The sequence below is a fragment of the Bos grunniens genome, chromosome 16, assembly GCF_055505025.1.
Source record: "Bos grunniens cultivar Pamir isolate PY7600 chromosome 16, Bosgru_T2T1.0, whole genome shotgun sequence".
NCBI lineage: Eukaryota > Metazoa > Chordata > Mammalia > Artiodactyla > Bovidae > Bos > Bos grunniens.
In genome coordinates, this window is record NC_141180.1 from 71,303,772 (window position 1) to 71,327,522 (window position 23,751).

Here is a 23,751-nt window from a genome sequence, read left to right on the forward strand (position 1 = left end):
CTCGATCATTGGGTTGGGAAGATTCCCTGGAGGAAGGCATGACAATATACTCCAGTATTCTTACCTGGAGAAACCCATGAACAGAGGAGCCTGGACATCTACAGTCTAAGGAGTTGCAAAGATTTGGACTTGACTGAAGTGCACAATTTTAAAAGATATAATTTTAAAAGATATAATTTATTTAGCACTAATGGGTACTATGACCAACCTAGATAGCATATTAAAAAGCAGAGACATTACTTTGCCAACAAAGGTCTGTCTAGTCAAGGCTATGGTTTTTCCGGTAGGCATGTATGGATGTGAGAGTTGGACTGTGAAGAAAGCTGAGCGCTGAAGAATTGATGCTGTTGAACTGTGATGTTGGAGAAGACTCTTGAGAGTCCCGTGGACTGCAAGGAGATCCAACCAGTCCATTCTGAAGGAGATCAGCCCTGGGATTTCTTTGGAAGGAATGATGCTGAAGCTGAAACTCCAGTACTTTGGCCACCTCATACAAAGAGTTGACTCATTGGAAAAGACTTTGATGCTGGGAGGGATTGGGGGCAGGAGAAGAAGGGGATGACAGAGGATGAGATGGCTGGATGGCATCACCGACTCGATGGATGTGAGTTTGAGTGAACTCCTAGAGTTGGTGATGGGCAGGGAGGCCTGGCGTGCGGCAATTCATGGGGTCGCAAAGAGTCAGACATGACTGAGCGACTGAACTGAACTGACTGAATGGGTACTAGGGCCTATATGAAGTGAAAGTGAAAGTGTAGTCCCTTAGTCGTGTCTGACTCTTTGCGACCGCCTGGACTGTAGCCTACCAGGCTCCTCAGTCCATGGATTTTTCCAGGCAAGAGTACTGGAGTGGGTTGCCATTTCCTTCTCCAGGGCATCTTCCCAATCCAGGGATAGAACCCAGGTCTCCTGCATTGAAGGCAGACGCCTTACGGTCTGAGCCATCAGGGAAGATTATTAAAGGCAGAGACAGTCAAAGTTCACAATTATAAGATAAATAGTATCTCCCTTTTTCAGATAAAGAAACTGAAGCTGAGAAAATTAATTTTCAAAAGGCCAACAGCTACCAACAGCTGACTAAAAATAAAGTACTATATTTCTCTGGCTGCGAGATCTATGATCATCCCACTTTGTGATAACGGAGAAATGGAAAGAAATTTTGTTCCCATCTCCACCTTCATTTCTTGCCTATGAGCAGTAAAGAATTGGACCCAGAGTAAACTTCTTTGAGGGATAAATGGAAGAAACCTTCTTTTGGATCTTTTGGCACAATTGGAAATCTAAAGCCTTTGTCTTTGGCCACAACAAGATTAATACAGACATGAAAACATAATCAATGGTAGTCCTGTGGCTCCTGGTCACTGTCCAGCAGCCAAATCACACCCCGGTCTGTGAACATGAAACTATCCCTGACAAGGCACTAGTCAGAAGATGAATGAAGGAAATCTCTTTGAGACCAAGAGCTCAGTTGCAGACTGGAACAGATGACACCTTGGCTGAACAACTTCATTGTTTCTGAATACATGGACATTTTCCCAGTTATTATCTGCAACTCCTACTATTCTCTACATTTCTCTTTATGTGTATTTTTATAACCAAAGACACTGTTCCACAGTTCTGTCCCCCAAGAAGATTACACATTTTACCTCAGAAGCTCACTGCATACTGCTTTATGCATGTGGGAATATCAATATATTCCCTCCAATCAGTTGGCTGAGTTCAGGTCGGAGGCATTCTTATTAATGTCTGGTCACTAAGGAGAATAACTCACCACAACCATCCCTAAACTAAGGCAGGATATGCAGCCTTTTCAGTCTCCTCACCTCTGTGAGGTAATTTCCACATTCACAGGTTCTAACTTTTCATATACCCCTTGTAAGACTGCTTTTAATTTTTTTTTCTTAGGCCATATATTACAAAAAGTCAGACATGACTGAATGAATGAACTGAACTGATGACAAACCACAGGTAACATAATCAGTTCAGTTGCTCAGTCGTGTCAGACTCTTTGTGACCCCATGGACTACATGCAGCATGTCAGGTGTCACTGCCCATCACCATCTCCAAGAGCTTGCTCAAACTCATGTCCGTTGAGTCAGTGATGCCATCCAACCATCTCATCCTCTGTCATCCCCTTTTCCTCCCAGCTTCAATCTTTCCCAGCATCAGGATCTTTCCAAATGAGTCAGTTCTTCACATCAGGTGGCCAAAGTATTGGAGTTTCAGCTTCAGCATCAGTCCTTCTGTAAATACTCAGGACTGATTTCCTGTATGCTGGACTAGTTGGATCTCCTTATAGTTCAAGGGACTCTCAAGAATCTTCTCCAACACCACAGTTCAAAAGCATCAATTTTTTGGTGCTCAGCTCTCTTTATAGTCCATCTCTCACATCCACACAAGACTACTGGATAACCATAGCTTAGACTAGACAGACTTTTCTTGGCAAAGTAATATCTCTGCTTTTTAATATGCTGTCTACTTTGGTCATAACTTTTCTTCCAAGGAGCAAACATCATTCAATTTCATGGCTGCAGTTACCATCTGCAGTGATTTTGGAGTCCCACAAAATAAAGTCTCTCACTGTTTCCATTGTTTTCCCATTTATTTGCCATAAAGTGACAGGACTGGATGCTATGATCTTAGTTTTCTGATTGTTGAGTTTTAAGCCAACTTTTTCACTCTCCTCTTTAACTTTCATCAAGAGGCTCTTTAGTTGTTCTTTGCTTTATGCCATAAGGGTGGTGTCATTTACATATCTGTGACTATTGATATTTCTCCTGGCAATCTTGATTCCAGCTTGTGCTTCTTCTAGCCCAGCATTTTGCACAATGTACTCTACATATAAGTTAACTAAGCAGAGTGACAATATATAGCCTTGACATACTCCTTTCCCAATTTGGAACCAGTCTGTTGTTCCATGTCCATGTCTAACTGTTGCCTCTTGACCTGTGTACAGATTTCTCAGGAGGCAGGTCAGGTGGACTGGCATTCCCATCTCTTTAAGAATTTTCCAAAATTTGTTGTGATCTACACAGTCAAAGTCTTTGGCATAGTCCATAAAGCAGAAGTAGATGTTTTTCTGGAACTCTCTTGCCTTTTTGATGATACAGTGGATATTGGCAATTTGGTCTCTGGTTCCTCTGCCTTTTCTAAAACCAGCTGGAACATCTGGAAGTCCATGGTTCACATATTGCTGAAGCCTGGCTTGCAGAATTTTGAACATTACTTTGCTAGCATGTGAGATGAGTGCAATTGTGTGGTAGTTTGAGCATTCTTTGGCATTGCCTTTCTTTGGGATTGGAATGAAAACTGGTCTTTTCCAGTTGTGAGTTTCCCAAATTTGCTGGTATATTGAGTGCAGCACTTTCCCAGCATCATCTTTTAGGAATTAAAATAGCTCAACTGGAATTCCGTCACTTCCCCTAGCTTTGTTTGTAGTGATATTTCTTAGGGCCCACTTGACTTCTTAGTCCAGGATGTCTGGTTCTAGGTCAGTGATCACACCATCATGGTTATCTGAATCATGAAGATCTTTTTTGTATAATTCTTCTGTGTATTCTTGCCACGTTTCCTTAATATCATGTGCTTCTGTTAGGTCCATACCATTTCTGTCTTTTATTGTGCTCAACTTTACATGGAAACTTCGCTTGCTATCTCTATTTTCTTGAATCCTCAAGAAATATAATACTCAACAGTGAAAAGCTGAAAGTATTTCCTCTAAGGTCAGGAATGAGATAAGGATGTTCATTGGCACCACTTTTATTCAGTATAGTTTTGGAGGTCATAGCCATGGCAATCAGATAAGAAAAGAGAAGGAATCCAAATTCAAAAAGAAGAAGCAAAACTGTCACTGTTTGACGATGTTATACTATACATAGCAAATCTTAAAGTTGGCACCAGGAAACTGCTCAGTTCAGTTCAGTTCACTAGCTCAGTCTTGTCCGTCTCTTTGCGACCCCATGAATCGCAGCACGCCAGGCCTCCCTGTCCATCACCAACTCCCAGAGTTCACTCAGACTCACGTCCATTGAGTCAGTGATGCCATCCAGCCATCTCATCCTCTGTCGTCCCCTTCTCCTCCTGCTTCCAATCCCTCCCAGCATCAGAGTCTTTTCCAATGAGTCAACTCTTCTCATGAGGTGGCCAAAGTACTGGAGTTTCAGCTTTAGCATCATTCCTTCCAAAGAAATCCCAGGGCTGATCTCCTTCAAAATGGACTGGTTGGATCTCCTTGCAGTCCAAGGGACTCTGCTAGAGTTCATCAAAGAATTTAGTGAAGGTGTAGAATACAAAATTAATACATAGAAATGTATTCCACTTCTATATGCTAATAATGAATGATCAGAAAGAGATATTGAGCGAATAATCCCATTTACCATCTCATCAAAAAGAATAAAATGCCAAGGAATAAAACTACCTAAGGAGGGAAAAGTATGGTAGTCAAAAATTATAAGATTCTGATGTAAGAAACTGAAGATGACACAGATAGATGGAAAGATATAGTATGTCCTTGGAGTGGAAGAATCAATGTTGTCAAAATGAATATACTACCCAAGGTAATCCACAGATACAATGCAAACACTACTGAAGTATCAAATGGCATTTTTTTTTTTTAACAGACCTAGAATAAAAAAAAAAAAAATTACAATCCGTTTGGAGACAGAAAAGATGCCAAATAGCCAAAACAATTCTGAGAAAGAAAAATGGCGCTGGAGGAATCAGGCTTGCTGACTTTAAACTATAAAATTAAGCTATAGTAATCAATCAAAATAGTATGATACTGACACAAAGACAGGCTTATAGATCAATGAAACAGCATAGAAAACCCAGAAATAAGCCCACACACCTATGGTCAGTTAAGCTACAACAAAGGATGCAAGCATATGCAAGGGAGAAAAAAATAGTGTCGTCAATAAGTCTTGCTAAGAAAACTGGACAACTACATGTAAGAGAATGAAATTAGAACGTTCTCTAACACCATACACAAAAATAAACTCTAAATAGATTAAAGACCTAAATATAAGGAAAAAATAATAAAACTCTTAGAGGAAAACATAGGCTTAACACTTTGTGATATAAACCAGAGCAATGATTTTTTTGTATCTGTCTCCTAAAGTAAAGGAAATAAAAATAAAATAAACAAATGGGACCTAATTAAAAACTTATAAGCTTTTGACAGCAAGCAAACCATAAACAAAACGAAAAGACAATTTATAATATGTGAAAATATTTTTAATATAAATTTATTTATTTTAATTGGAGGCTAATTACTTTAAAATATTGTACTGGTTTTGCCATACATCAACATGAATCCGCCACGGGTGTACATGTGTTCCCCATCCTGAACCCCCCTCCCATTTCCCTCCCTGTACCATCCCTCTGGGTCGTCCCAGTGCACCAGCCCCAAGCATCCTGTATCCTGCATTGAACCTGGACTGGCGACTCGTTTCACATATAATATTATACATGTTTCAATGCCATTCTCCCAAATCATCCCACCCTCTCCCTCTCCCAGAGTCCAAATATTTTAAAATGATGCAACAGACAAGGAATTAATCTCCAAAATATACAAACAGTTCAAGAAGCTCAATATCCATAAAACCCAAATAATCCAACCTGAAAAGAATGAAATAATGCTATTTGTAGCAAAATGGATGCAATTAGAGAATATTATATGTGAAGTAAATCAAAGACAAATACCGTATGATATCACTTATATGTATAATGTTAAAAAAATGATACAAATGAACTTATTTACAAAACAGAAATAGACTCACAGGCTTAGAAAACAAATTTATCGTTACCAAAAGGGAAAGGTGAGGAGGAATAAACTAGGGGTTTGGGATTAGCATATACACACTATTACATATAAAATAGAAAATAAACACAAGGAAATACTGTACAGGGAACTCTATATTCAATACTCTGTAATAATGTATATAGGAAAGAATTTGAAAAAGAATAGATACATGTATAACTAAATCATTTTGCTGGACACCTGAAACTAATACAGTGTTGTAAATCAACTACAAGATTAAAAAAAAAAAATTAGAAGCAATTCAAGAAAAGATTCAAAAACTAAAATACTTTTGAGACAATTAAAAATAAATAAATACATTGTTGTTGTTTTGTGGCTAAATTGTGTCCAACTCTTTGTGACCCCATGGATTGTAGCCCTCCAGGCTTCTCTGTCTGTGGGATTTCTTGGGCAAGAATACTGGAGAGGATTGTCTCCAGTATTCCAGGGAATACTGTAATATTCCAGGGAATCTTCATGAACTAGGGATGGAATCAGCATCTCCTGCAAGAGAATTCTTTACCACTGAGCCACGTGGAGACACTAATGACATACATGCATACACAAATTTTTTTAATCAGTCCTTTTTTACTGTTTTGGGGCTTGTCCCATGCAGGAGACAAATCAAACATACTAGTTTTAATTAAAAGATAGATATAGAACAAGGAAAACAGCCTGTTGGACATATAGCTAGTTGACTGGTCTAACATTATAGAGAAATATTCAGTGTGATAGAAATTTTGAAAGCAGAGGGGATTTTTATTTGTTTCTTTGGTTTTGGTTTTTGTTTTGTTTTGTGTGTGTGCATTTTAACTACATGCAAGGTTATTTGAAGTTTAAATGATACAATTTTTAATATCTCCATATCTAAAATAAGTTACCAACATAGATATTATCATTATACGCAGATTAAGCTAACAACTATGATTTATGGGGTCGCAAAGAGTCGGACACGACTGAGCGACTGAACTGAACTGAACTGAAAATCACATATAGATTTTGTTGGGCAAGAAACAAGTGAGTTTGCATAGATAACAATAGCCTCTCCAGAAATGCATTAATCCATTTAATAACTATTATTTTGGTTGACAGAAATCAGTAGCATTGGTAAGCTTTTCAACATTCAGCTATGTTTTCCAGCTCAAGATAGTTCATTCTTAAAATCCTTGTCTTCTTTAACTTCCATTTATGAATCTGTTGGCAGGAAAACAACTGGGAGATACGGCAACTGCATTATCATCTGCAGTCCAGAAATATTTCCTATTTTCCATCAAATTATACAGTCAGTGGCTGCTGAACACAGCAGTTACCTTGTCCCAATAAAGGAAGGTAGTTTCTCTTTTTCTAGATCAAGTATATATGCTTGTTCAGATTTGCTATTATTGAAACTGTTGAAAGTAAAAAAGAAATATAAAAAATTCCCTTATTTTAAAAATAACACAATAGCTTGCGTGAAAATTGAGAAAATTATATATATACACAAAATAATCTGCTATTGTGACAGCTAGTTTTAATATTTTCATGTATTTTTCCTGGGTATATCTTAATGCATACCCAAACAAATTTTTCTGTCATCAGACTCCAACTACATGGTAAATTTAAGTGGTTTATTATGCATGTCTATATTTTTTGAAAAATAAGTATATTTTTGAGGACTATTATCCATCTCCACTGAATTAAAAGTTCTCACAGCTGGCAGCCTCTTTCGTCACGTCCGGGGGCGGGCCGCGGCCCGCCCAGGTGGGGCCGGGAGCCGGGGCCGGGGGCACCAAAAAAAAAAAAAAGTTCTCACAGCCTAATGAAAGATAAAAAAAAGTAAAATATGACAAATTTGGCACCATTTTTCATGTTTTATTTTGAATCTTTAAGCTGTTGATTATTAAGGAGAAACTTCACCCAAATAACTTAAGTATGTATAAATGGAGAAATGAGCTAACATTAATAGTGAAAGTATGCAAAAATAAAAGCATTCAATATAATATATTTGGTAGAAGTATAAGCTCTTAAATGTGGGTTGCAAATTTCAGTTCCACCTGTCACTTCCTGAGTTATCATGGGTAACCTATTTTACTGCTCTGAGCATCAGTTTCATTACAATAAAGCATGAGTAATAATAGTATCTAACTAAATGGAATTTTATACATTTTCTGACATAAACTATGTGCATACTCAATAGATGTTAAATTTTATTATTAGTAGTAGTAATAGTATAATTGGATACTGTAGGGTGATTTACTTATTTAAAATAAACTGGGTAGTTTCTCTGTAGGCTAAATTGACTGGAAAGTTTGAAGTTAGAAAAACTGAAACAAAAATAGAGATCCAACAAACAAAACCCTGCCATTAGCTCCAACATAAATTTATTCTTTCGTATTTTTCCTATATGCAGGGAAGGGACTTCTGTTTCCATGTAATATGAATTTCATTTGCATTATATTTTGTATTATGTCAAATTAGCAAGTTACATTGTTGAATATTATGTATTCTGAAATTATTTGCATGTTGTAATATATGCTGAAGTACTTGAGAATGTCCCAACTATTTCTCATTGTTCTCAAAACAATCTTTTTTAAAATATCCTGAATAAAATAAATTTAAAAACAAAAGAATCAGACTTGGAGCATATGCCTTGAAACATAACAATTTTGTATGTATGTATCTTAAATTTTTATCTTTAAGAAAATATTTTAAAAATTCTCAAATAAGACATATATTTTGGGGGGAGGATTATTTTTTTCTTAATGGAAATAATCATCTATTTTATTGAGAAATAATTACACTCATTAAATCATATCAGGATGATTTACATGTTGTAATTAACCTACTTTCAGCACCATACAAAAAAATAAGTTTCCTGAAGACCACCTAGTGGTAAAAGCTACAAGTGTTTTATTTAACTTTAAAAAGTCAAAAGAACCCACCACAATATTGTAAAGTAATTAGCCTCCAATTAAAATAAATAAAAATAAATAAATAAAAGCCAAATCATTTGGCTTATTTGGCAGCCAATATTCAAAGCAACCCAGAATTCTTATCACTTGTTTCAAAGATTTCTTCTAGAATCAGAGATCTTAAAAAGACAATTATTGAAACTGTGTAACTCAGATAAGTACTTGAACTCACTTGCAAGGACTTGAACCCAAACAAAACACAGACTTGGACTTGAACTAATGGTCTTTTAACTGAAATCACACTTAGTCTCAGGATTTCATGAAGCTCAGGTTCTTGATGTCTCATCACAGAAAGAATTCAGTGATAGACTGAGTAATAGATAATAACTGGATTCATTTAGAGAGAAACACTCTCCAGAAATAGAATGTGGGTCATCTCAGAAGGCAAGAATGCCACCAGGGTATGAGAGTGTCAGTTTTTAGAGGGGTGGGTAACTTCATAGGTTAATGAGTGTGAGGAATAGTCATTATTTGGGGGAAAGAGTGGGGCTTTCCAGAAATTGGGCCACCACACACTTTTGGATCTTTATGGTTGGCCTCAGAACTCAGCATTGGCCACAGGACTGAAAAAGATCAGTTTTAATTTCAATCCCAAAGAAGGGCAATGCTAAAGAATATTCAAACTACCACATAATTGGATTAATTTCACATGTGGGTGAGGTAATACTCAAAATCCTTCAAGCTAGGCTTCAACAGTATGTGCACCAAGAACTTTCAGATGTACAAACTGGGTTTAGAAAAGGCAAAGGAACCAGAGATCAAATTGCCAACATCTGCTGGATCATAGCAAAAGCAAGAAAATTCCAGAAGAAACATCTGCTTTATGAACAATGCTGAAGCATTTGACTGTGTGGATCACAACAAACTGAGGAAAATTCTTAAAGAGATGGAAATATCAGACTACCTCACCTACCTCCTGAGAAACCTGTATTCAGGTTAGGTCAAAAAGTGTCAGTTAGAACTGGACATGGAACAACTGACTGGTTCAAAATTGGGAAAGGAGTACATCAAGACTGTATATTGTCACCCTGCTTACTTAATTTCTATGCAGAGTACATCATGTGAAATGCCAGACTGGATGAAGCACAATCTGGAATCAAGACTGCCAGGAGAAATATCAACAACCTCAGATATGCAGTTTCAGCAGTCTAATGGCAGAAAGCAAAAAGAAACTAAGGATCCTCTTCATGAAGGTGAAAGAAAAGAGTGAAAATGCTGGCTTAAAACTCAACATTCAAAAAACTAAGAACATGGCATCTGGTCCCATCACTTCAAGGCAGATAGACGGGGAAACAATGTAAACAGTTGCAGACTTTATTTTTTTGGGCTGCAAAATCACTGCAGATGGTGACTGCAGCCAGGAAATTAAAAGGCACTTACTCTGTGGAAGAAAAGCTATGACAAACCTAGAAAGTGTATTAAAAAGCAGAGACATTACTTTGCCAAGAAAGATCCATATAGCCTAAGGTATGGTTTTTCCAGTAGTCATCTTTGGATGTGAGAGCTGGAATATAAAGAAGGATGAGCACTGAAGAACTGATGCTTTTGAACTATGGTGCTGAAGAAGACTCTTGAGAGTCCCTTGGACTGCAAGATCAAACCAGTCAATCTTAAAGGAAATCAACCCTGTATGTTCATTGGAAGGACTGATTCTGAAGCTTCAATATTTTGACCATCTGCTGCAAAGAGGCAATTCACTGGAAAAGACCCTGATGCTGGGAAAGATTGAAGGCAGGAGGAAAAGGGGACTACAGAGGTGTGTTGGTTGCATGGTATCATCCACTCAATGGACATGAATTTGAGCAAACTCTGGAAAATAGTGAAGAACAGGAAAATCTGGTGTGCTGCAGTTCATGGGGTCACAAAGAGTCGGATATGACTTAGTGACTGAATAAGAACAAAACTAAACCAATATTGGGGAAACAATCTCTGTGAATTACTTCATCTTTAGAAAGAGATCTCAAATTTCTAACAGACTTTATGCATTAATTTACCTTAAAAATAAGTACTAGATATGACCAAAAGATGAATGCAGTTCTTTTGTAAGCATATGTGGTTTCAAGAACAATACACACACACACACACACACATACACCCACCCTGAAGCAAAAGGAAACAGCAAAAAACTGTGCCTAAAAGTGATTAGATAGTTGAATTATACCTAAAAGAAAGTGATTCCAGAGTTGTAAGCAAAGTCAAACAGATTACATGAAACAATTTAGGCAACAATAGCAAAGGGCTTCTGTTTTCAAACAATAACCAAGAAACAGGAAATTTTAAATGTATTAGATTTAAAATAAATTATATCACTAGAATACAGTACATTTTATTAATGTTTAATTGATATGGACTGAAACTAGTTTGGCATCTTTTGTTGTTTAGTCACTCAATCATTTCTGACTCTTTGTGACCCCATGGATTGCAGTATGCCAGGCTTCCCTGTCCTTCACTATCTCTTGGAGTTTGCTCAAACTTATGTCCCTTGAATCAGTGATGCCATCCAACCATCTCATCCTCTGCCATCCCCTTCTCCTCCTGACATCAATCTTTCCCAGCATCCGGGTCTTTTCCATCAGGTGGCTCTTTGCATCAGGTGGCCTAAGTATTAGAGCTTCAGCATCGGTCCTTCCAATTAATTATTCCAGGCTTATATCCTTTAGGATCAACTGCTTTGATCTGCTTGATGCCCCAAGGACTCTCAAGCGTCTTCTCCAGTCCCACAGTTCAAAAGCATCCATACTTTGGTGCTCAGCCTTCGTTATGGTCCAACTCTTACATTCATATATGACAACTGGAGAAACCATAGCTTGGACTATAAGGAACTTTGTTGGCAACGTAATCTGTCTCTGCATTTTAATATACTGTCTAGGTTTGGCATAATATTTTCTTTTCAAAATTAAAAATATTAGCATTCACCTTGTCAGCTTCCTTTCTACAAACGAAGCAGTCCTCATTGTCTATATTCTGTTTTCTCAGTTTTAATGATATTCCACCTCAAATATATTTGAACTAAAAATGAATAATAATTTCCCGTTAGCTTTTTAAAGGCTCAATTTGAACACTACACTGCTGCAGATGTCATTTACTGCGTGTCTGCTGAACAATTCAATGCAATATATTCATGAATATAAATCAGTTATTTAGTGCTTGCTTAGCAGGTATAAAATTCATATGTGTGTGTGTGTTTATATATTGGTTTACAAACTTCAAGTCCATATCTTATATTTTTTTTCAGGTAATTCCATTTCTATTTACATCACATAGTTCTAGTTTAAAAATGTAGTCATTTGTTTCGGTTGTACACGATCTAATCACATGCTTATGAATGCAAACTATTCAACTGCTTCAAATTTGTTTTTTTCTTTGCACGATACAAGATGTCATATCAGATTGATTATTATGGTCAGCATTATAGCTGCAGCCAAAGTCCCAGGCTTGTCCAATCAACAATTCATATTATAACTCAGCAAAATGTGGTGATATTATTATTATTATTATTATTATTAATGGATGAGCAGATCTCTTTGCTAGGTATGGGGTATTTTCAGCAGAATATGTTGTTGGTTGATTTATTTGTCTTAGTTTGCAACTTGTATTTTCCTCATTTCCTATTTTTTGTTTACATCTTATTTATTATATTACCTCTGGGCACTGCATTTTTAAAAAAGCCTATCATTTATTTTTTAGCAAAACTACTGAGTTTCTATTTGTATTTCAAAAGGTATATAAGATACAAATCCATTTAACTAGACATGTTTAATTGTTTATTCATTTATCAAAAGGACCCCTCTTCTAATATCTCAAAAAAGCTTTGGTGCCTGTTAGTTTAAAAAAAAAAACAACTGCATGTTTCACTTTTAGACTGTACACTATTATTTCTTATCCACATGAATGTTGAGAAAAAGGAAAGATCATGTGTTATTTTAATTTTACAGTAAAAATAAAATTAATATTCTCATTGAAGGCAAATTAAGACAATGAGAAAAACTATGGCTGTTTTTTAAGTTACATTTACATTTATCTAGACTTTAATATTATTAAAAATGACTTTGAGGTACTTGTGTTATTTTGATAAGTTAAATACATGAATATGTTGAGGTTTCAAATGACTGCTTTAGTCTAAGGTAGGAAACCGAACACAAACCAGCTTTACATAGATTACTCTCACTCACAGCACAAAATTCAGTGTCCCAAATGTGGTAGATGCTTCAGTAAACAACTTTAAATTTAATAGATAACAACTCCACCATGATCCTAAACTACCAAATGAAAGGATGCCTACTTGGAAGATTACTGCAGATGGTGTCTGCAGCCATGAAATTTAAAGATGCTTGCTCCTTAGAAGAAAAGCTATTGCAAAGCTAGACAGTGTATTAAAAAGCAGAGACAGATTACTTTGTCAATAAAGGTCCGTATAGTCAAAGCTATGGTTTTTCCTGTAGTCATGTGAGAGTTGGACCATAAAGAAGGCTGAGTGCCAAAGAACTAATCCTTTTGAACTGCAGTGTTGGAGAAGACTCTTGAGAGCCCCTTGGACTGCAAGGATATCAAACCAGTCCATCTTAAAGGAAATCAACCCTAAATATTCATTGGAAGGACTGATGCTGAAGCTGAAGCTCCAATACTTTGGTCACCTGATGCTAAGAGCTGACTCATTAGAAAAGACTCTGATGCTGGGAAAGATTGAAGGAGGAGAAGGAGACCACAGAAGATGAGATGGTTGGGTGGCATCACCGACTCCATGGACATGAATTTGAACAAACTCTGGGAGATGGTGAAGGACAAGGAAGCCTGATGTGCTTCAGTCCATGGGGTAACAAAGAGTCGGACATAACCGAGCAACGGAACAATAACACTTAAAAGATTGTTGTTGAAAGGAACATATTTATGTTAACATTCCAGAAAAGGACTTATATTGGTATTTATTTTTCATCCTCACATGCAAATCACACTAAAGAAATAGTTTAATGTCTCTGCTGTTCCCTTAGTCTTTTATAAATCTTTCCTAATTTTAAAAATTTCATAATCAAGTAGCCATAATAATCTCTGACTTCAAAATTATTCTGATAAGTATGAAAAAAAGTAAACAATAATATGCATGAATGATTTTCATGTTCAAATAAAAGGGCACCTTCTTAGGGAGAAAAACAAGACAGCAACTCCTTACTACCTAAGACGTAATATATCAGATTAGAGAGGAAATAAAGTTGGCTTAGGAGTCAAAAATCTGATTTTCAGGTATCTGTAAAAACTTGGTGGTGGTGGTTAGTTTCTAAGTCATGTCTGACTCTTGCAACCCCATGGACTGTAGCCCTCCAGGATCCTCTGTCCATAAGATTTTTCCAGGGAAGAATACTGGAGTGGATTGTCATTTCCTTCTCCATGTAGCAATTTAGGAATGTATTTAAGATTTGTAGATAAGATAACCTAATGACTAGATTAATGAAATGATTAGATTATGATTGCCTATACACATTCAAGGTCTCAATGTCTACAAGTCTGAATACAAGATAGGTGAGAGTGTTTTAGCAAGTGCCTAACTCTTTGAGAAGAGGGATACTAATTGACAGAGTACTTGATATATGGTATAATTAAGTACTCAATAAACATGTTATGTGAAAATAAGTCCACTGAATATGAGTTAGCAATGTAATATTACTGCAAAAAGTCTAATAGCACTAAGAAGAATAAAAGTACATCATAAAAGATGATTCTTCTACTCTGTTCCCTGCTCTCCTATAAGAATGTCTCCATTTGGACAGCTGCATTTCAAAGATGTAGGGAAAATATAGGCATCAAAAGTGACAATCAGACAAGTTCTAGCTTGTGTCAAACCACACATTTTACTTATTTATGTTTTAAAGTTATCAGAGATCAAAGTCACGATAGACTGAACATATATATCATTTAATATTTAAAAAGAAAGTTCAGAATTTGTGCACTTGGATTTAAACATATCAGCTATTTCATCACGGGCCAAAGTCAAGCTATCAACAAACTTGTTGATCAATCATTTATGCTTAACAAGTAAATGTCCTATGTGTAAACTGAAAATATAATACCCATTTCATAGATATATTTGAATAATTTGTGATGTAAAACATGACTATCTTAGCTCTATATCTACCAGACAGATGATTCTCCATAAATGCACAGTTCAGTCACACCTTAATTATTTTCTTAAAACACAAGAGATTTTTGATACAGAGAACAAGTGTGAAGCATAATTTATTGATTCTGGAAATTCCCATCAAAGAATAGTAAATATCAGGTGCTTAAAGTTAAGCTATGCATATTTCAACTGTTCCTCATCTTTTGTCTTAACATTTTATCTATCCATATTGTAATCTAGGAATAGAGTTCTAATACATTTTCTGCCTCATCCCACAATGTAATCTGTTCAACTAATCTGAATTGCTCATCGATTTCAAATTACCCTGCCACTTCCTATCTCACTTCTTTCATGCTTGCTCTTTGTCCTCATGAGATTGCACTATCTTTGCCAGACTTCTAAGTTTACATTTGTCACTTAAAACTAAGTTATAATGCCACCTCTTTATTGATTCTTGACTTTACCGAGAGTTGTGAATTAAACATTCTTCTTGACCACAAATTTAAAATATCTATTTTAGCGATTATTGCCTCTTAATTACTTTCATATCTATTTATCTTACTAAGCTGAGAGTTTATTAATGCAATTGTTGAGCATTACTTTACTTCTTGTAGCAATGAATTTTTCAGCAATTCTGACACAACCAAAAATACTTACTGAAGAGACTGAAAGAAAACCAGTGAATGATAGCTTATTAGCATCTGATTTTATTGCTTGCTTGTGTAAGTAGCTATATATAAAGCAAATGGTATTGATCACAACATTTATATACAAAACACTCTAATTTGACAATTTCCAGCAAAAAGTTAATAGGACATTACATACTTTATAACCTATTTTATTTATAAAGTTAAAATAGTAATGATTTGTAAGGATTTGGTTTATCCATTAAGGAGTCCTAATATGTGCTTGTTAACTTACATGAGTAATTGTAGCTATTTAGTTAGCACAAAAGTCATTGTTACTACATATAAAGAAATGCTTTATAGATAAGACAATATTAACATGTGGAATTATAGATTTGGTCTAAGGTGATAGGTAAAATTGATCACTGATATAGCAGAGAATTTAGTGAGGTAAAATTGTGTGGCCAAGTTATGACTATTTCTTATTTGCATAGACTAGATGCATTCTAACTTGGATGTGTATATTTTGCAAAATAGAATAGATATTACTTACTAAAAACAGGACAGATGTAGAATATGTAATAAAATATTTTTGAGGTGATATTTCAGGACAAAATTAACTCTGTAAAACTTATTTGATTTTCTTAGTTCCCAAAAATATATAGTTGCATAAATCCTAATTTGAAAAATAACTTTTAGAATACTGAGATGTGGATCTCCAAGGATAATATATTAATAACCTTTTTAACATAAAGCATTCTATTTTTATGATAGATAAATGATAGATGGAGGCATGGCTTCATTCTCTTCTTGTCCTATAATAATAACTTGTCTTGAGGCAGCTGTGCATGTGTATCCAATCTCTCAGTCGATTGAATTTTGTGACCCTTTGGACTGTAGCCCTCCAGGATCCACTGTGCCTGTGGATTCCCTAGGTAAGAGTACTCGATTGGATTGCCATGCCCTCTTCCAGGGGATCTTCCCGACCCAGGAATGGAATCTATGTCTCTGTCTCCTGTATTGCAGGTGGATATTTTATCCATTGAGCCATAATGGAAGGCCCCTGAGGCAGCTAGATTTTTGTAATTCAAATTTACAGTCTGTATCTTAAAATAAAAAGCCATACTGGAAATTAATTTGTTTAAATAGCAATACAAAAAATAATTTGAAAGTTGAAAAATATTAATGTGTGAAGATAATGCAAAACCTTGTTGGGAAAGCAGCTTGTTCTAATTCAAATGTTGCTATAAATCTTTTATTTTTGAATGTTTCAACTAACAATGGAAACAGAGATACTTCAGTGTCTTTTTGGCTAAATGATGATATGTCATAAGTGATATACTTGCAATGATAATCATCAATTTTTTTAGTAATGAATACTGTATAATTTGGGCTTCCCAGGTGGCACTAGTGGTAAAGAACCCAACTGTCAATGCAGAAGACATAAGAGACATGGGTTTCACCCCTGGGTAGGGAAGATCCCCAGGAGAAGGGCATGGCAACCCACACCAGTATTCTTGCCTGGGAAATCCCATGGAGTGAGGAGCCTAGTGGGCTATTCCATAGGGTTGTAAAAAGTCAGACACAATTGAAGTGACTTAGCCTACATGGACTGTATACTTTGAATTGAGTATGGTATATATGTCTTGCCTGTTCATAATGAGACAATTAGTCCAGATAAAGTTTGATAAACTGATATTCTATTCAAATAATATAAAAAACCGCATGATGCAGTTCATAGTATATTAACATTCAGAAACAATATTTCCACATTTTAATATAAACCTCTGTCAGAGCATGATTTTAGAATACAAAAGTCTTGCAGATAGTTTAGGTATATTTGGCAGGGCTACATGAATCTTGCCCTTTAAAGAGCAGCCCATGCTCTTTGTAGATCTTCCTTGCTCACTTTATTGGAAATAATTTCACCTATATTTGTTGCAATTTTTATGGATAGAAATCTGAAAAACTAATACAAGTTTTAAAAAATGTGTTATGAAAATGTCATTGAATCAAGAGACCTCTTCAGTGGAAGGAAAGAAAAAAATATGATAAATAAAATGGAAAATTGCTATTGAAAAATACCTTAAGAAATTTTTCAGTAGAAAAAAAAACACAAACAAACAAACCTCAAAACCATAACGTTTCAGCTAAAACTTCAGGATGCAAATGGCCTTGATATTCTGAGATAATGTGTCTTTGTTTGGGATCAAAGTGAAAGATTATTTTGCTGGAGGATTCAAAGATGCCTCAGAACACAGAATTTTGGCAAAAGAAAATGAAAAATTTCCTTTTAGACTTAGAATTTAAACTTTTGTTCTTCCTTTCTACAATATTATAAAATATTCATAGTATCTTAAGAGATTATATACATTTATTATGTATGCAAAAATCTTAGACATTAGAATTTTCCTTTGTACTTCAATGCATTTAAATACAAAAATATACAATAAAATGCATAGAGCATGAAGTGATTTTCTGTATTCAGAGTGTTGGGAACATTTCATTGTTCAATATAATAAAGGGCTTTTCTCTCAGAAAAAGATAATATTCAAACAATAATTGTTTGAGACTCAAGTATAAACTGACTGTTGCATTCAGTATCAGTGATACCGAGCAGGACTCTGTGGGGCTCCTGGACACAAAGCCTATCTGTGTCCCTTATTTCTTTGATTATAGAAAATAGGCATCATTCAGTGTCCATGACCTCCCCTGAATTCCAAACGGCAGATTCAACAGTTGCTAATTAGGAAAGAGAGGGGATGTGAGACCTGGGAGAAACAATATTAGAAACAATATAAGAAACATATTGCAGCTTTGGGACAAGGTCCTGGTTCCCCATCAACACACAACAGTATCTTTGGACTGTATTGCAGACACTGAAACCCCTTCCAGATGGGAGAAGTTAATGATTAAAGATGGTGTGCTGTCCATAAGCATGTAGACCCTGGGCCAGTTGGAACCTGAAGGTTGATGATGCTCAGTCCTACTTGCCTCACCACCAGCCCATCAGTAGAATGTCCACTGGATCACACCCTGCTTGAACCATGGCAGTAAAACTTCTCACTATCCTCTCCAAGTAGGGACACATAGTTTTTCAAGGCAGAAGCCAGTTGTGTCCCCCTGTGCCTGGCCAAGTAATAAAGCTATCCTTTTCTACTTCACCCAAAACTCTGTTTGATATTAGATTTGGCACTGGTATACAGAGAAGCTGAGCTTTTGGCATCATCAGGACTATAAGAAAATCAAAATACTGAACCTTTAATTTATATATGAAGTTGATGAGGAAGAAGCAGGGAGAGGAAAGAGGAGAACATCCTTGTTCTTTCCCCATCTCCTCTTTCCTCTCCTACTTCTTCTTCCTCATCAACTTCATCTAGATGCAATTTGATAATAATTAATTTTAATATTTAATAGTACAGTTTAATACATTTTACAAAATGAATATGTATATGTAACCAATACCAAAATCTGGGTATAAAATACTTTCATTATCCCCAAAAGTTCCCTTGTGTCTTTTTGATGCCATATCCATATCCATGAAATTGGTCCAGTAAATTATATTTGCATATTGCAGAACTTTGTAGGGTTAAAATTATATAGCATGTACAATTTTTGACTTTTACTTAGCACAATGGTTTTTCAAAATATCCATGGTTTATTGTGTAACTTTAAAAAATATTTTATAAAAATTTTTTGATATGGGTCACTTTTAAAGCTTTAATTGAATTCGTTACAATGTTGCTTCTGGTTTATGTTTTGGTTTTTTGGCCAAGAGGCATGTGGAATCATAGCTCCTGGACTAGGGATCAAACCCATATCCCCTGCATTGGAAGGTGAGGCACTGGACCACCAGAGAAGCCTCAGAGTGTATATTACTTTTATCGCTAAGTAATATTTCATTATACGGATATACCCCAGTGTGTATCTATCCACGTGATGGACATTTGGGTTGTTTTTGCAGTTTTTGAAAAAGCTTCTAAGAATTTGAGAGTAGATAAGAAACTGCCACACTATCTTATAAAAACAGTGGTATCATTTTACATTTTCTATAGCTGTGGAGAGGTATTCTGATTTTTCCTCTCATCCTCATAAACATTTGGTGTTTTCATGGTTCTGTTTAACCATTCTAGTTGCTATATCATAGTATTACATTGTGGTTTGAATTTAATTTTCCTGATAATTATTGGAAATTATTATTGAATATTAGTATTCAATAATACTTAATTCCTGTTATTGAATTAAGTATTGATTATTAATTATTCAATTAATTATTGAATTGATTTTCCTCTCAGGTGTTTATTTGCCATTCATATATTTTATATGGGCTTCCCTGGTGATTCCGATGATAAACAATATGCCTGCAGTGCAGGAGACCCAGGTTTGATCCCTGGGTCAGGAATATCCCCTGGAGGAGGGAATGGCTGCCCACTCCAGTATTCTTGCATGGAGAATCCCAAGGACAGAGGAGTCTGGCAGGCTACTCTGACTGACATAACTGAAGTGACTTAGTAAGCATGCATAGTGCGTGTGTGTGCGTGTGGTGTGTATACATAGACATGTATATAATACAATAAATGCAAAACTTATCATGTCCTTGATTCCTTTTATTCTCTGTACTCCAACCACACTGAACTTGTTAAGTTCCTTGAATGTGTGGAGTTCTTCCCACGTGAGTGTATTTATGTACTCTCTGCCTGCATACATCTCCCTTGCACACCTATATAATTAGCTCTTGGATTAATCATGTTTTCTACTACTATTGTCTAGAATATTTCAGTTAAAAATGGTGATAATACTGGATATTTATTGTTACTGTTATTTTTATTCATTGGAATTATATCAGTATACCAAAAGAAAAAAAAAAAAAGCAAATACATGCTTTATTGAAGGAGATATCTAAGCTTTTCTTCCTCTTACTAAGAACATATTTCCAAAGGTTACAGTGGATTTAACTAATCCACCAAAATTTTCAGAGCAATTTAAACTAATAGCTCCTAAATTTGATAGAGTCCTTATAAACTTCTTCCAACTCTCTTCCAAGAATGTGTGTATGTGTGTGTGTGTTTGAGATAGCCTCTAAATTTGCATTTATTCCCAACCTAGGAGGTCACATTCTGAAATGTCTATTTTCTTTTTCTTTCATTTTCATAAAAACTGTGTAAGCAAGTGGTTTCATCTTCATATCCTATCATTTCTTTTCCTGTGGTAAAGGTGTAATGAAAAAGGAAAGAATACCAAAATAAACTATTTTCCAAAGAATATTATTTTCCCTTAATTTTTATAAATACTGAACAATAAGAAACTGATGTATACTAAGTATATGTAGTATTTTACTATTTGATGGAGTTTTGTGGTATATAATTATTATCTTCAATTATTTGCATTGGATAAATTTGTGATGTATTCTCATACGTGTCCAAAATGTTTCTTTATATAAATATACTTAACACCTTGAATTTTGAAAATGAAAAAGAAAAGGAGTTTGACAGAGACTCCTATTTATCTTCCATTCATTCATTCTTCCTTCTACTTCCTGATTTATGGTACAACCCACTTCATAATTTAGTAGGTTACTAAATTTTGCTAAATGGATACCAAAACTGAGACTACAATTCACTCTTATCTAAATAAGGCCTAGTGACTAATCTATAGCCAATTGACTGTGAAAGGATTTGAAATAGCTAATTTCTCAATCATGCCCTCAAAATGATTAGATGTCTCCTTCTTCCACTTTGTGCTTCCCTTGGGCTGAAATACAGCAACAAAGTGTCAAAACTTACCGTGCAAAGGACAATTATAACTTAGTGTCTGATAATACAAAAATATATGGAGCCCGTGGATGACATTGTGGAATGAAGCCATCTCCCTCCCTGAATTACTGATCTTCATCTAGTTCATTATGTAAGAGAACAAGATTTGCAATTTCTCCATTTAATTTTGGTTAATTTTACTACAAAACTGTGCCTATGCTATTACTCACCTCATATTTGACTTTTAATCTGTAAAGGCTTGAAATCAAAATGCCAAACCCTCAACATTTCAAACACAGAATGAACATATATTTTGTACAAACAAATCACGTCTTTCCATTTCTTAGTTTTCTGTTTTAGTATATATTTTGTCAAACCCTTCCTGTTGCAACTACTAAAAACTATAGGCAAAATATATTGGTATACTTTGATATTCATTTTTATAAAATATAATGCAAAACATAATAAAAATCCAATTCACAATTTATTCTGACTATAATTATAAACTAAAATTGTCAGGATAAATTATGAATTAGATTTGGTTGCCCCAAAAGGTATTTTTCAAAGGAAAAGTTAAATAAGTGTACTTTACTTGTGGGCAGAAAATGTGTAATTTAATTTATACATTTAAGAATCATTTAAATCAATGATTTAAGCATTTTAATAGTATATTTTATTACAAATAAAGACATATTTTGGTTTGTCAAGAGATATAATTATTTATAGTCATATACATATCTGCATTTTCCCTTGATGTAAATTGGTCAATGTAAATATTTTATAAAAATAAGTTTAAAAGATAATACATTTTTAATTTAAGCACATTTCTCTTAATAACAGGTCATATATTTTAAGGAATCTGAGATTTGCAAGTACTCCCATTGTATATCTTTCTATTATTTTGTGAATTAGTAAAACTTTTATTATAAAATGGTATTATGATATACATTTATTTGTGAAATGAAGTCATTATTTCAATATCTCTTTTAGCTTATTTTATCAGCCCCTACCTCATATATTTTCATTCAAGGATTATTAAAAATATGTTCATCCTCAAAGGGTGATAACATCTGGGTCTCTCAAAATGATTTATATTTCAATGGAGAACACAAACACAGCTTTAGATAACTACAGCAACCAATGTGGAAGTTGTTTTTAATAAGATAATAAGTATAAAAGTCAGCAGTGCATCTGGTTTGCTTGAACAACTAGGTAAAAAGCATCTAGTCAATTTTCTTTTCAGTTTTATTCAGTTAAAAATATTGTCTGCATATTTTAACAACTGGGAAACTAAATGAGCATATAAAATATGGAAGCTGCAGTCCTTTTATGGTCCTTGATAACGTGGAGGGGTTTTATTTTTTTCTAGTTTTTTATAAGATTTATATAAATTAACTTTACAAATTAAAAAATTGAACTAACTAATATGAAAACATTTAACAGGTGGTTCAGTGGTAAAGAATCCACCTGTTAATGCAGGAGATGCAGGAGACTCGGGTTTGATCCCTTTGAAAAGATAACCTGGAAAAACAAATCGCAACCCACTTCAGTATTTTTGCCTGGGAAATGCCAGGGACAGAGAAGCCTGGCAGGCTACAGTTCATGGGGCTGGGCAAAAAGTCGGACATGACTGAGCGACTGAGTGCACATGCACTCACACATGCAAAATGTACAATATATAATTTTGTGATAATTGATACAAATTATCTAACATCTAATTTCAGAGCATTATACTGCATATATAAAAGGTATACGGAAGCAGTAAATATGGAAAGTAATACATATTTTCCCAAGCTATTCAAAATTATGAGATATACAGTAAAATTTTAGTAACTGTAAAAGTATTATTTTTAACTCAACCTCCAGTGTAGTTTTATAAATCCAATTCTCACCTCAAGATCTTTTCAAGTTAGCAAAATTCCTTCCATGTCCTAAAAAGAGAGTTTATTTTGTTAGGTCTATCAGCTTTATGCAAATGAATTTATAGACAATCTTTTCCATATGTAATTCAGACATCTTACACATATTTAAATTTTTTACATGTAGAAATCTCAGAATCCCATTTCAAAACACTAATGCACAGAAAACTGCCTCCAACATTTTCTTGAATGTACACAAAAACAAGCTGAGCCAATTCTTAATTTTCCACTTCAATAAGCCTTCCCTCACAGTCTAAAAAATCAAAATAGCAACTTATTTCTCCGTACTCAGCTCCAAAGAAACAACCAACACAAATGTCACAACAAAGTTGACCTCTCTCTTATGTCACATAAGATCAACTACTCCTACCTGCACGTCTTTCAAAATATCTCCTCTGACTTCTTTCTGCTTTGCAATGTCTAGCTGGGAAGAGTCACTGCAAGGGTTTTCTGGCATTTCTCTTCTTTTCTACCTTTGTTCCACTAGTTTCCCATTAATGCAGAAGCAAGAATGTGTTCACAGTCACTCCTGATGAGAATATACTATTTTAGGTCTGAGTCTTCACAGTGGCTTTGCATCTCTTTCAGAGTAC